Here is a 13,113-nt window from a genome sequence, read left to right as displayed (position 1 = left end):
TTAAATTAATAAATTATACCGGTTCCTCTCCGTTGGCTCTAGTCCGAATTGCTTGGACTTTCGTGATCCTGACATTTACTACTCGCCGATGTCACGTATGCTTCGCCCGGAACGAAAGTTCCTTGTAGATTCGAAAGATAATTTGAACATTTTATTATATGAAAGACCGTACCACGGTAAATTCTCCATCGTCCATTTATTCGAGCGGAAACCATATTCTCAATTCTTTCACCGCGAACAAATTCCGCAAACTGATTATGAAAAATAATATTCAGAAGCGAAGACAGGATCACCGTTTTCCACGTGTATGATTCTTTTAATTCGAGCGTAAGAATCTCGACCATTCGAACCTCTCTTATCGATCGCTGGCTGACGAATGAAATATTCGTCTCGAAGCAAACGTATAAACATAGGAACGATAATAACGAGAATGACGTGAAACAACGTTCCATTTTTCAGGAACTTCGGTAGGGCCATTTCCGAGACTGCATATTTGGCAATGCCATTAAAACGAGCAGCCTATTCGTAATCACGTCGGTGCGCGTACTCGTTCACAGGAACTGAAAATGCCGAATGAAAATTAGATACACGGAAAACCGGGCGAAGCTGTATAAACCGCGGCCGCGTTAAAATATCACAATGGCGCGGCAGGTGCATTTACTAGGTTTCACCAGGGCTTTGACGACAGTCGCCAGATAGCTCTTTCATCCGGTAATTAGCCGGAGAGCCCGAGGAGTTATCACCTGGTGCGATCATGCCCGTGTACAGTACGCGTGCCCTGTCTATTCGAGCACTCTATTCCGAGTGCTACGTACTACCGGCAGCGGTTACCCTACCATCCTGCTTCTCCGTGTTTAATTAATTAACACTGTACCAAATAATAATTATCGAAATGAAAGATGGTATCGGTGGGCTTATTTATTGGTACGAGCCGATATCGTAGTTACATACGATAGCGTTGGTACGAACGGAGAAGCTCTGTAGCTCGTGCCTACTACAAACACTTATCCGATACCGTCGATAACCCTATCTAAACGCGACTACCCTAAGTGATTAGTAAATCAATTCACCAACCGAGTTGCATATTTAAGCGTTTTAAGATCGTGCGTCCTCTCCGTTCTCCTATTCGAGTTTCGTGCTAGGTATTTTTACGCTTATGGAGAACTTCCCTCGAGACTCGAGACATTCATAGATTTTTATCCACGTTTCCACGATCCTCCTTTCGTCCCAACTTCGTCTCCCTTGATGCCTTTTCCCTCGGTCTTGTTGCTTCACGTGATCGTTGTATTATTCAGATTCTTTCTCGCCAACGGAACCCCGACGTTTTCTCGCAAGACGTTTACGCGAAAGCGAGATCAAGCGTTACCCCGTTGGTGAATTTACTTTGCTACAACCGGAATATCGAGCGATCTTGAATTTTGTTATGTCGTTAATTCGACTTTGCCTTCGCTAAATTACAAATAGTCATAGAATTGTAAAAAATTAAAAATTAATCTTCGATCGACGGGGTAAGGTTATCCGAATCAATCGTTGTTAGGCTTAATCTCAAAAAACCGTGATTCAGGGAATTTTTTGCCACACAAAATATAGATAGACAACACATAACGTTCGAGCGTAATCGAGTTTCCTCGATATTGAAGCGAAGGCAAGGGGATCACAACGATATGTGGCGTGCAACGATCTGCTTGGTGCCAGGACTCCCGATAATTATGTGCCAATTAAATTTAACGACTATCCATTATTCTGGTTTGCGAACACGCGTACAAGCTCCCTACTTTTGTTATCTTCCTCTTTCTACCGATTCGACACCCCTTACGGCATTTACTGTCCCTCTTCTCCATTCCCATTGCTACACCGGGATCGAAGCGTGCACGCTGGCAACAACTAGCCAGGTCGAAATCCAATTACCTTTTAATATTGTCCGAATGTGCTTGAAATCGAATTGCCTTTTGCAAAACTCCACACGGTCTGGTTGAAAAACTGCGGAGGATTCCTGCCAGCAAATAAATGTTCCTTCGGTCTATACTTTCTTTCTCACATACATCGTAGTCAGAACGGTCTTGAGCAGCATGACGTCCTCTTTTTCTCTCTACCGTTTCCACATCCCGACGCAATTCAATGGAATAAAATGTCACTCGTCGTTTCAAATGGAATTGGAACGCAGATCCAGACTATGGTCTTACACGATTAGACTTAAATGCACGTAAGTGATATAGGGTAGGGCGCATATGTCGGATATGGCTTCATTAAAGAATTTCACATAGTATTTATACCGATATAAATATTATAATTCTTCTTGCCATTTTCATTGCCAATATGAATATAACTTCGGAATAACTTTTAGTTTCGTTATTTCGTTATTGATTATCGATTTCGATTATTCCAATTTCTTTGTCGCGATTGTCGGTCGTGCGTACAATTATTTTTGCATCAGCACAACGTACAAATATGTAAATTTTAATAATACGAAATACCGTAAAAAGTTCTTTCAATTAAAAGCACTTATTTATTATCCACTCGTGTAATTGTTTTACCCATAGCATAGTAAACGGCAGCATTTTTCGTTTTTCCGGTCGGTTCTTATTAAGAATTCAAGCACTTCGACCACAGATTCCCTCTTTACCGGATCGTAAACAGCGATCGTTTTCCAAACCCATTAAAACCGTGATAACAAGCTATCGCACCCTCTGAAACTTAATTAGCGAGGTCGATTAAAAAAATTCTAGTATCAATATTTATCGCGTAAATAACCAGGAATAAATTGTGCCCGTTCACGCATGTACATACATCGAGTCATTGATTTCACTCGATAATTAACGTCGCTTCGAATAGTAAGAACATTTCTCACCGTTTCGCAATTAAAAGATATTTCCGTTGCATTACGTATCTCCTAAAAGTTATCCAAGCGAATTCGAGTCTGATTAGATGGGATGCAAACTAATGGTACACCTATGAAATAAGTAAAAAAGGAACCATTCTCTAATCAAATGTCGGCCATTTTCTAGTAACGCATATCTACTCCCGGTCTAGAAATGGTATTCCGTAAGGGAGACCTTTACGCGCGCTGCATAAAAATCATTGGGTTTCGTATCCATTCTTCAAAAATATTTAAATTCCACAACGAAGCGAAACGTGCCTTTCCGTCCGTTGCTATCAATTTTCTACAGATTCGTATGCGGCAGTTTTCACAAATTCCTAACGTTATATAATAAACGCTGGCTCATTGAATGAAGCAAATCTTTTCCTCAGCTAGACGATACGACTTAGAATAACAAGAAAATTGTACAAAAATATATTTAATATATAATAATATATTTGATTGATAATGAACTTTCTCCCAAGGGAGGAAGATCACGCTTTACATATTTCAAATGTATTGAAAAGTCATTTAACGTCAAGTGCCGCTAAATTGCAACTCGCAATTTGCAATTTTCGGCAAGAATTCAACGCGACGTCAATCCTAGATATACAGCTGTTAGTGAACATCGACATATAATATATTTCATCGTTTTTCTTAATTAATCAGTGATATTCATCATGCGACACTTGCTTACTTCTTTTTTCTGTCATACGTAAAAACAGCATGCTGTCTGGAATAAGAACGGACTATCGAATAAAAACCTTACCGTCAGTTTGATATATACGTTAATAGTGTTGCGGATCTTTCCGTCGTCCAATAAGATTGCTCGTGGCAGGAGACAAGCTTGACATTGTAACTTCTAACATCAAGTTTGGGATTCGAGTTGTCGGAGGAAGGGAGTGCAGGTTGTCAGGGTTGCTGGTACAAGGAACGAGCCGATAGGGTGAGCACCAACACAGAGTGACCACTAAACACCTAACAACCAACAATAGCAGCCAACATCGAACACCGATAAACCAACGAAACTAAACCAACCACAAGTCACATTGTAACGGAACTCAGCGAATATGTATGTATACACATGTGTATATGTGTATGTATATGTGTACGCGCGCGTGCACGCACACGCACACACACACACACACGCACGCACGCACACGCACACACACATATATATATATAGAATATAGAATGTATACATAATGTTGATGGATGTGTAAATACGTACGTGTGCGCGAAGAGTGCCACTGCCTCCACGTGTAAATTTATCTCGCAAATCATATCGCGAAACAGGAAATGATAAATCGTTTGTCAAATATTAAAAAAAAAAAAAAAAAAATGAAAGGAACCAACGAGGATAACATATGCACTATGATCAAAAGTGATCTTTTTCAAAAAAATAGTTGAACTGTAAAATTGTTCGATGAACAGATTTAATTAAAGTGCAATTCGCATGAAAACTGAAATTCAACGACACAGTTTAATTAAGGGGAATGAATATACCGCAACGAAAATTTGCTTTTGTACCAGATATGTAGGTAGGTGCCAGGTAATGGAAGAATACGGTAATTATAACCGAGCTATGAAACCTTCTCGGAGAAATAAAAAACCGCGCGACAACGTTTTACCGAGCTTGATATTTAATTTAGCGTTCGAGCTCGATGCTCGCAGCGCACTTTCTTCGCCACACGTGCGTTCATCAACAGTGATGGATACTATTATCTTTTGCGGGCTCATGACACGAGTTTCTGATTAAAACATTGAGGAACACTAACTGTGAGGCAACGACAACGTAAAAGTGAAATACGTTAAAACTTAATAAGGATGACATATTTTCAGAGACACCGAGTAGGGGTATGGTGACGTACCACATCGAGTACATTGAGAACGTGGTTCACGCGGACGACTCTAGTAGTGGTAGTTGTTGTTACATTGTGTGTTGTGGTCGTGGCAAGAAGAAGAAGAGATGGAGGAGGTGTGCGGCGCCCCCGGCCAGCCGGTCGCCCGTCACACCCTGAAACAGAATAATATTGTCACTTCCGTGCGGAATTACACCATCCCTATCGACTATCTTGTCGAAGCCATTATCTAAAGTCATTATAAATATAAATATACGTGTCATTATATCTCGAATCTTTTAACACGATACAAATTATTAAAAACGGTTATAGTCTTTTTCTCGTTTTTCGTGTTTTCAGTACTTCAGTTCGACAATGAAAAGTTTTCGGTAATTAATCGCGAGTACTTCACATGACGCGTAATGACGGTTGTTGTTAGCAATTTACCGATGTTGAGTCTTCGACGGTAGCTCGACGAAACAAAATGAAATAAACCATAGTCTTTCAACAATGACTTTATTTCATGGTTTATTCCATTTCTGGCTTGATCATCGATCTGGCTGGCTTGAAAATGACGTTTTCACCGATGAGAGCTATAAAACATTACATTTTTATAGTCGCGCAACAAAAGTGGTCGGCGAAACAATTTCTCGTGTTCCTTTTTTTTTTTTTTTGTTTCAATCACACCACTAATCACGTAGAACACGAGATAATTATCAAACGAAATTGATAATAGCTGATACACAATCGTAATAGCCATCGAACGATGGAAACATTATTATGTAACAATATCGACGTTTAGTTAAGTTGGAACGTTCGGTTTCCGAGTGTTCATCGGATCCTTGAAATACAGCAAGTCGATTTCACCGGTGACTCGATACTTGTGCCGCCTGGTTTGCTCGCAGAAAGTATTGGCGCGAAGTCGCGCTCAACGGAAGGACGAAGTCGAAAAAAGGGGTAAAGCTTTATATCGAGGAAAAGGGGATTTCGGATTTGCTGGACCGTGTCTACCCATTGCATCGTTTACGTTCAATACAAACGCACGGACGAATGAACGGACTAGAGAGAAAGACAGATAGAGGGGTAGCAAAGGGTGGTGGTCGGCTACGGACGGGGGATGAAAAGCAAGAGAACGATGACGGTGGAAAGAGGCAGAGTGGTAGAGGGGGAGAGGCTGAGAAACGGGAGCAGCGACCGGGATTTTAACGTCGAGCACACTCGTTTCGAGTCGATAGGTCCACTTCGGCTGGCTTGGGAAGCAGTCGACATGGTCCAGCAACTTCCTCTCCCACCTCAAACCCAACTCCCCCACCCTCTCGTTGCTCTTATACCCTTCGGTCCGAGACATCATCTCCGTATCCGGAAACAGGGCAGCACCGTTGCAAGTTTTCATAGATGCAACTCTCTCTCTCTCTCTCTCTCTTTCTCTCTATCTATCTATCTCTGTCTCTCTCTCTCTCACGATTAATAAAAACTGCCGATCTAACTGATTTTAAAAGAGACTATTCAAGACGAAGGGATCCGGACATGGGAAAGAAACGGCTGGACGCTAGACGTGTCGCGATTAAGGTAATTACAAGATTTCCATTAGACGCAAGCCATCGGATTGAATTTTTAATGAAAAAATGTTGGTGTTTACGACGAGTGGCGATTGTGATAGGTATCATGGACTGGTGAAAAACGTGCGACGTGGAAAAGTATTATTCCGTTAAATAAGCAACTAGAGAAATGGCAAGAAAGAAACGAGGCATGTGACGTAAAAGAGTAACTCGTGGGAATTTCGCCATATGCTCTACCACGGTAAGTGGAAAACGCGAAGTTTGCTTAACCCTAAAAGCCTTCGGTTTACGAGAAGCTATACAATTCCCTAAACTTTCATCAAAAGTAACCGTACGACAAATAGCGGAGAAAACGGTTCAAGGAATCTATTTATATAAAAGGGAATAATTGTTAAACACGCAAACAACGATGACGAAATATATAAAATGTTTCAGTGATATCGATACACACTGAAAAAGAAAAAAGGGAAAAAGGACATATCGGAAATAGTTCGATGGAACGATGAAATTCATAGACGGAATACATTTTTTCATTTCAATGATACCGGTCGGTATTTTAATAAAGATCGAATTACTAACGGATCAACAATTTACCTGCCATTGGGAAATGAATATTATCGATGTAAAAAAAATGAGAAACACATTGAAAATGGTATTACAAGCAGTTCGAGCGAATAATTAAATATGCTGCTCGAATACTTTTGGGTGAAACAAATCACTGAAATTCCAATGGAGAATAAAATGCATTTAGTATTGGAAGGTTGAAATGGAAATGGATCGTCCCGATGGACGAAACGCTTTTTATTCTGGCGTGCACAGGCAGACGCGGCGAAATTTTATTTAATGGTTCTCATATGTTGAACGGGTTCCTTTTTGAAACAATGGTTCTGATGTAATCGAGGAAAATCCTCACGCTCGCGCCAGGTTTCCGGTATTATTAAAATCATTATTTCTGTCTCTTGGTATTCGCACGGAAATAAATAGGATGCATGCTGCGAGTATGGTAGAGGTAGGGACTCGTATTACTTGAGAGAGAGAGAGAGAGAGAGAGAGAGAGACGAGGAAAATGGACTTACGTATACACCAGCCAACTCTGCGAATGTGTAGGAACGAATAAGCGGAAATATTATGTTCAAAGCGAGAGAAGGGACGAACAGGTGAACAAAGATTGAAAGATCATGGAACCGGGTAAGAGAAAGACAAACGTTATGACGTTACTATACGCAACCTGAATCCGTTCACTCGAGAAGTTTGTAACTGTTACGTTTTTCTACGGTTACTCGTTCCTCGTTCTACATATATCATACTTCAAATTTAAGGCGACACTATCGTCGCAAAGGAAATGGTCACCTGAAGGTCTGTCTTCCAGAAGGGAATGATATTTTTCGGAAGTTTCGTGAAAGCGAATGAAATATACAGTGCGATAGCAGCTTTATATGCGTTCGTAGCAGAAAAATTCTTCCTTTCGAAACCGATACGAAGATGATTCTCAGGCGATAAAATATTTAAAAAAAAATCGGTCTCTCAACCGACCGTTAAATAGTATTTGACTCAATAACAAATAATTGGCGTGATTGTTGCATTATAAAATCAAATTTATATGGGTTCTCGTTGTAGTCTAAGATTTCAAACGAATTAATTCGTTTTTAAAGATTTTAATAATTTGCCAATTCGTAAGTTTCCCTAAACGTAGTATATCAACAAATATAACTAATGACAGTTTTGAAATATCAAGCGCGCCATTTAGAAAGGCCGATTCGATCGAATGACTGTGTACCACTTTAAACACTGCTATACCGTTTTGACCAGATTAAAATTTCCAGATTAGTATTATAAATGTATGGAAAGATGACATAAATAATTCACGATATACGGTATAACCGAGTTAATTAAGCGCTATTTCTCTACAACATTAATATTCATAGATTTGGCGAATACCAGTAACAAAGATTTCAGAGACAAATTCGTCAAATTGAACCGCATAATCAATTGCCAATGACTGTCGGCTATTAAACATATTCAATGAAGTAGCGATTGACAAGGGACGTATTCTGTGATCGACAGGAATTGAGCGACGCGGCGCATTTCACCAACCGTGAGGTTCAGCAAAATTAATCACACCACATCGTTTCCACGATTGATGGTCGCAGCACCCAACTCAAAAACCAAAGGCGTGTGAATATTCAGGGACCACGGCCTGATTTCTATTTTGTTGGCGTACCGATCGGTGTTGTTCGAAATAAATAACGCGGAATACATCATCCCTAGTATACGCGTCATACTAGCCGTTTGCCCTCGTCACAAATAGAACCCCGGGGAATTACGCCACCAAGATCTGCGAGATGGGTTGGGCTGACGCGGTAATACTGGTTATCATCGCGCTGATTGCACCCATACCTACCCCACGCCGCCATTGCTGCTGCATCCAACGACTATCTTCCACTGGAACCTGCATCTGACCTGATATATTTCCATCCGAGCTATTCATTACGTCTATCCACCACCAATCGTTCCTTTCGCGATATATCGATATACGAAAATTGCCAAACACCCCACCGTAGCTTAAGGATTCACATCAGCCCAGTTTTATTACAAATCTTTTCCTAATCCTGTTTGTCCATCCAGATATTAATTCAAATTCCTTGTTATAAGCTTCGCCGATATCCGGAAAGGAACGGTGAATTTGCTGACTGGATGAATTATCGAACGTAGAACTGTATCGTTTAAATTGATCGACAAGCGATAAAGTAACTTGAACGTAAGAATTTAACTTGTAAAGCTTTTATATTTTCCTGTTACATTATCGTAATAAGTTGTACGCAGTAATAGGAGATATTACGTAAAGTACGTATACGTTATTTGTTAACCATTTCGATTAACGTGTTTTCTTGATTTCAGGAAACTACAACATACGTTACGTATTCCACGAACTTACTGTTTTATACGAAACAAGGAAGCCGATGCTCCGATATCTCAAAATAAACTCAGGTAAATCTCACTCGATATCTACACAAACAAAAGTTAAAATGCCAATGAGCATTATGTAACGACAGCGCGTAAATAAACAAGTTGTCTATATGCACGCCCGCGTTAACGCGCCAACGTTCCAAGATAGATATACATGTACTTACGATTACCAAACCGTGATATCATCGGTACTGTACGTGTGTGTGACGGGGAACGTTGTGGAAAAAAGGTGGAAAGGAAACGGCAACAAAAAGTTGCGGCTGCACCGTTATTTGCGCTCGTAAACATGACTCGGCGCGCTTGCACGCCGGTGCGCTCGCAGCAAAGGTAACGAATGGGAGAAGTCGAAACGACCACACCTTCCTCCGAAATGCGCTCTCAAACCTCGTTCGTACTCCCTGTCAGCTTTTCTCTCTCTCTCTCTCTCTCTCCCTCTCTCTCTCTCGCTCTCCCTCTCCTTCTCTCAAAAGAGAGAGTACGCTTATATACCTACGTACGTGTTTACGCTGTGAACGCGCCTCGCCAAGCGGAACTAACGATAACGAACGGTTACGAATGTAAGGGACCAGTTTGCAAAGCAAACGACATTTCAGCCGAACGCTGCATACTACCGGTGGAAGAAAAGAGAAAAACAGATGAAACAAGGTGGTAAGGGTGGAACAGATGGATAGGAAGGTAGATAGGCAAACAACGCGAAGCGATGGCATATAAGCCGAGAGCGTGCCCAGTGCCCAGAGATGTCTCTATGTCGCGCTCAAGGAACGGTTAGCATTGTCTCTCACGATTTGCGTACATTTTCACTTTGGAGCGATAAATCGGGAAATCCCAGCATATCGGCAAATTGCAAAGGTTTAAGGTGAATCTGTTCCGTATACGTTAAACTTTTACTCGAACTGGTGTTTTTTACGGACTCGAAGTCACGAGACTTTTAAACATCTTTTCATTTATCGAACTAAATTGCTAAACTATTAGGTCTCATTAGCGCACAATTTTATATAAATATCTATTTCGAACTTTCACTCGATATATTTAAACGTAAGTAAGAAACATCGATAACCTCGTTTAATATATTTTATATCGTCGAGGTACTGTTATTATAGCGTATATTTCTTCTTCTGTGATCGTCATTGAATAAGAGAACTAAACATTCTTATTTAATATAATTACGTAATACGACGACTTTCCCTAACATGGTACGTTACGTCGAACATTCCGGTCAGTAGACTTTATCGGTTTTACTTTCTAGTCCATTGCCTGCATAATACTATCTCTACGTATCTACTATACCAAGCATGATGTGGCAAGGCTGTAAAGTCAGTTATTAGTCGAAGTAATCATGCTTCGGATGCTGAGGCAAAGGAACTGGCATAATAATTGGGGTACATAAAGACTGAAAATCTCTGTAAAGATCGACCGAAAAAATGTTTAATACAGAAATAACTAACTGTATATATCATACAATATATGTTTTTCATTAAAAATTGTAATTAAAAATGTAATTTTTACAGTTCTAAACGGACTTAAACCTTAAGAGGCTCGATAATTTAATTTACGATCTCGTTACATCGTTGCTCGTATGAAAACTATAAAGAGGACTGGAGGATAAATGAAGATGTAACGATTCCGACGTTGAAATTGTTTGCAATCGGGTAAAGACTGCGACGATAGTCGGAGGAGCAAACTTCGGTTTGAGTTAATGACGAAATAGTGAGCAGGATGTAGCAGTTGGTTTATGGGGATCTTGCGGTGACCTGGTTCTGAGTGGTCAGTGGTGCCTGGGCTAGTCGTATCGTCCACTTGGATCGTAACTAGCGACGGTAACAACGGCAATACGGCAACAGCAGTGCAGAAGCAATGTTCGCGTCCTCGTAGCCGTTAGCGCCGACGCAACGTCCAGCCTAGTAGACAGTATTTGGTGGTCCAGGTTCCGAGCAACGGGCGCATCTGCATCGAACGGAGACAGGATAGTAAATTACACGTTGACTAGAGCTGACAACCGCAATGCGTGCCACACACTGGCATGCATGGGCCTCTGCACGAGATGCCGTGTGTTTATGCGAACGGTGAGTCCAGCACTGTCAAGCCGTCTAGGCCGCTCGGTGAATTATAGATGAGCTCCCTTAATAAAGACACCAGAGATGCCCGAAATTCTCCCAACGTTCCATCGTCGCAGAAACCCAACGTTCCTTCGAATTACAAGCGGATACCACGTGAGTTCGTTCGTATGTTCGTTCGCTTGCTTGCACGCTCGCTCAACGGCTGCGTGAAAGAACGCGAGTGCCCGTGCTTCGTGCCTGTGCTCGGGCGTGAATAGCCCCGCCGCTCCTCGGCTTGACTTTTCTTCGGTGCAATATGTGTGGCTCGTTCGTTCGAAACACAAGAAGCAGCGGAGAATTCAGAGAAAAACAAAGTAATTTACCGTGGCCGACGGAAAAGCTGTGACTATGAAATACGCGGTTAATTTCGCGATTAAAGTTTAAAATTTCATTCCCGACGTGCGATACGTTTAGCGCCCGGCTCTGCACCTCTTCCGTGTTCTTTTTCATTTAATTTGAAAACATTCCTTTGCAAGAAAGTGGACCTTACTTCAGTGAATTCTCTAATTGTTCGCGATGAAATTTTTATGTAACAACATGCGATCGTTCACCGGTTAGCACTTCCCCGGCATTACGCGCGAATAAATTCTTTTCGCGCTTTTCGCGATCGTTTCTTCGTTTCTTTTTTTCCGAGAAATAAACGGTACACGAGTTCACCGTATTGGTCGTAAAGAGATTCTAAAGCGTGGCATCCTTTTCTTTCCTAGAAACTCGATCCCAGACTGTCTAGCGACCGGTAGTCGTGGTCACACTAACAGTGATTGGAGTGTACGCGTGAGTATCAGTGCCAAACACTGGTAGTTATGTATATTAGGGGTAGTAAAACTGATGTAAATTTATTTCGAAATTCCGCGGTACTCTCGTAAACTTGTTTTAAAACTACCCTCGTAAAACGATTTGAGTCCTTTTCTCCGTGCACCGTAGACGCGTTCGCGGCGAGACTTTACCGTCAAACGCCTATCGCCTCTTAAGTAATTCCACGTCTTACCCTTAAGATAACGAGTTTGATCGTGAAAACGTGCTCTTGCATGGATCGTTCGATGCCAACGTTATACCTCTCTTTTTAGCTCGAGTCTCGATATTTTATAATACCTGGATATCGCGATGAACTTATCGAGCCACGATATAGATTTCATCTATTTTATGAAAATACGTAAAAGGGATGTTACGAAGAGATCGGGAGGCGTATCGTGTTTTTACGAAGGTTATCATAAGTCAGGCGTTTTGCGCCGTCGTTTATTAACGAAATCGTGGAAAGATAAAAAAAGAGTTTCGCAAACGCTTTCGACGCGAACGTTCTTTGTGGAAGGGCCTCGGGGTCGAGCTAGATCGGTTATCAACGGCAAAGCGAGCGAAGGTGCAGGTTTTCCACCATACGTGTCGGAGTAGGCCGATGCCGGGGTCGGAAAGGGAGGAATCGAAGGGGAACGAAAATTTAAGGGCAGCCATATATTATCGCGACGAAGGGGTTGTCTGAGGTTAACTGCCAGAGCTTCGCAAGGGGTGTGGGATCGGGTAGTGTTGAGGGGAGCTAGAGAGGCGAAGCTGTGCCATGAATATGCCGCCATTAGTCACACGCCGAACTGCGCCGTAGAAAGAGAAGTAGGTGACACGAATTTCCCGGCATTGCGCGCCCTATTGGTATCCCAAGGGTGCCGCGGCAGTAACGCGAACAATTCCTCGTGAATGCGCATTTATCTCAACCAATCTCCTCCCTCCTCCTTTTGCGCCTCCGTCTCCTGCTTCGGGCTTGTGATACCCAAAAGGCTGATAAAACTTCCTGAATTCGCCGC

At 41.7% G+C, this 13,113-nt stretch overlaps 1 protein-coding gene across 7 annotated transcripts in view; it reads right to left on the bottom strand.

Annotated features, from left to right (window-relative positions):
* The window catches only part of LOC100644981 (CUGBP Elav-like family member 4), a 594,520-nt gene that overhangs the window by 379,631 nt on the left and 201,776 nt on the right, over positions 1 to 13,113 (bottom strand). For 3 of the 7 annotated variants that reach the window (XM_048412816.1, XM_048412810.1, XM_048412821.1), the window contains exon 3: positions 4,729 to 4,874. The exons of the other annotated variants lie outside the window; for them this stretch is intronic. The gene's annotated coding sequence lies outside the window, so the exon portion shown is untranslated. The remainder of the gene's footprint in view (positions 1 to 4,728; positions 4,875 to 13,113) is intronic. 7 annotated transcript variants of the gene reach the window in all.

This window comes from Bombus terrestris, chromosome 15, assembly GCF_910591885.1.
Source record: "Bombus terrestris chromosome 15, iyBomTerr1.2, whole genome shotgun sequence".
Classification (NCBI taxonomy): domain Eukaryota; kingdom Metazoa; phylum Arthropoda; class Insecta; order Hymenoptera; family Apidae; genus Bombus; species Bombus terrestris.
Note: the sequence above shows the minus strand (reverse complement) of the source record. Positions and strands in the feature narration are given on the sequence as shown.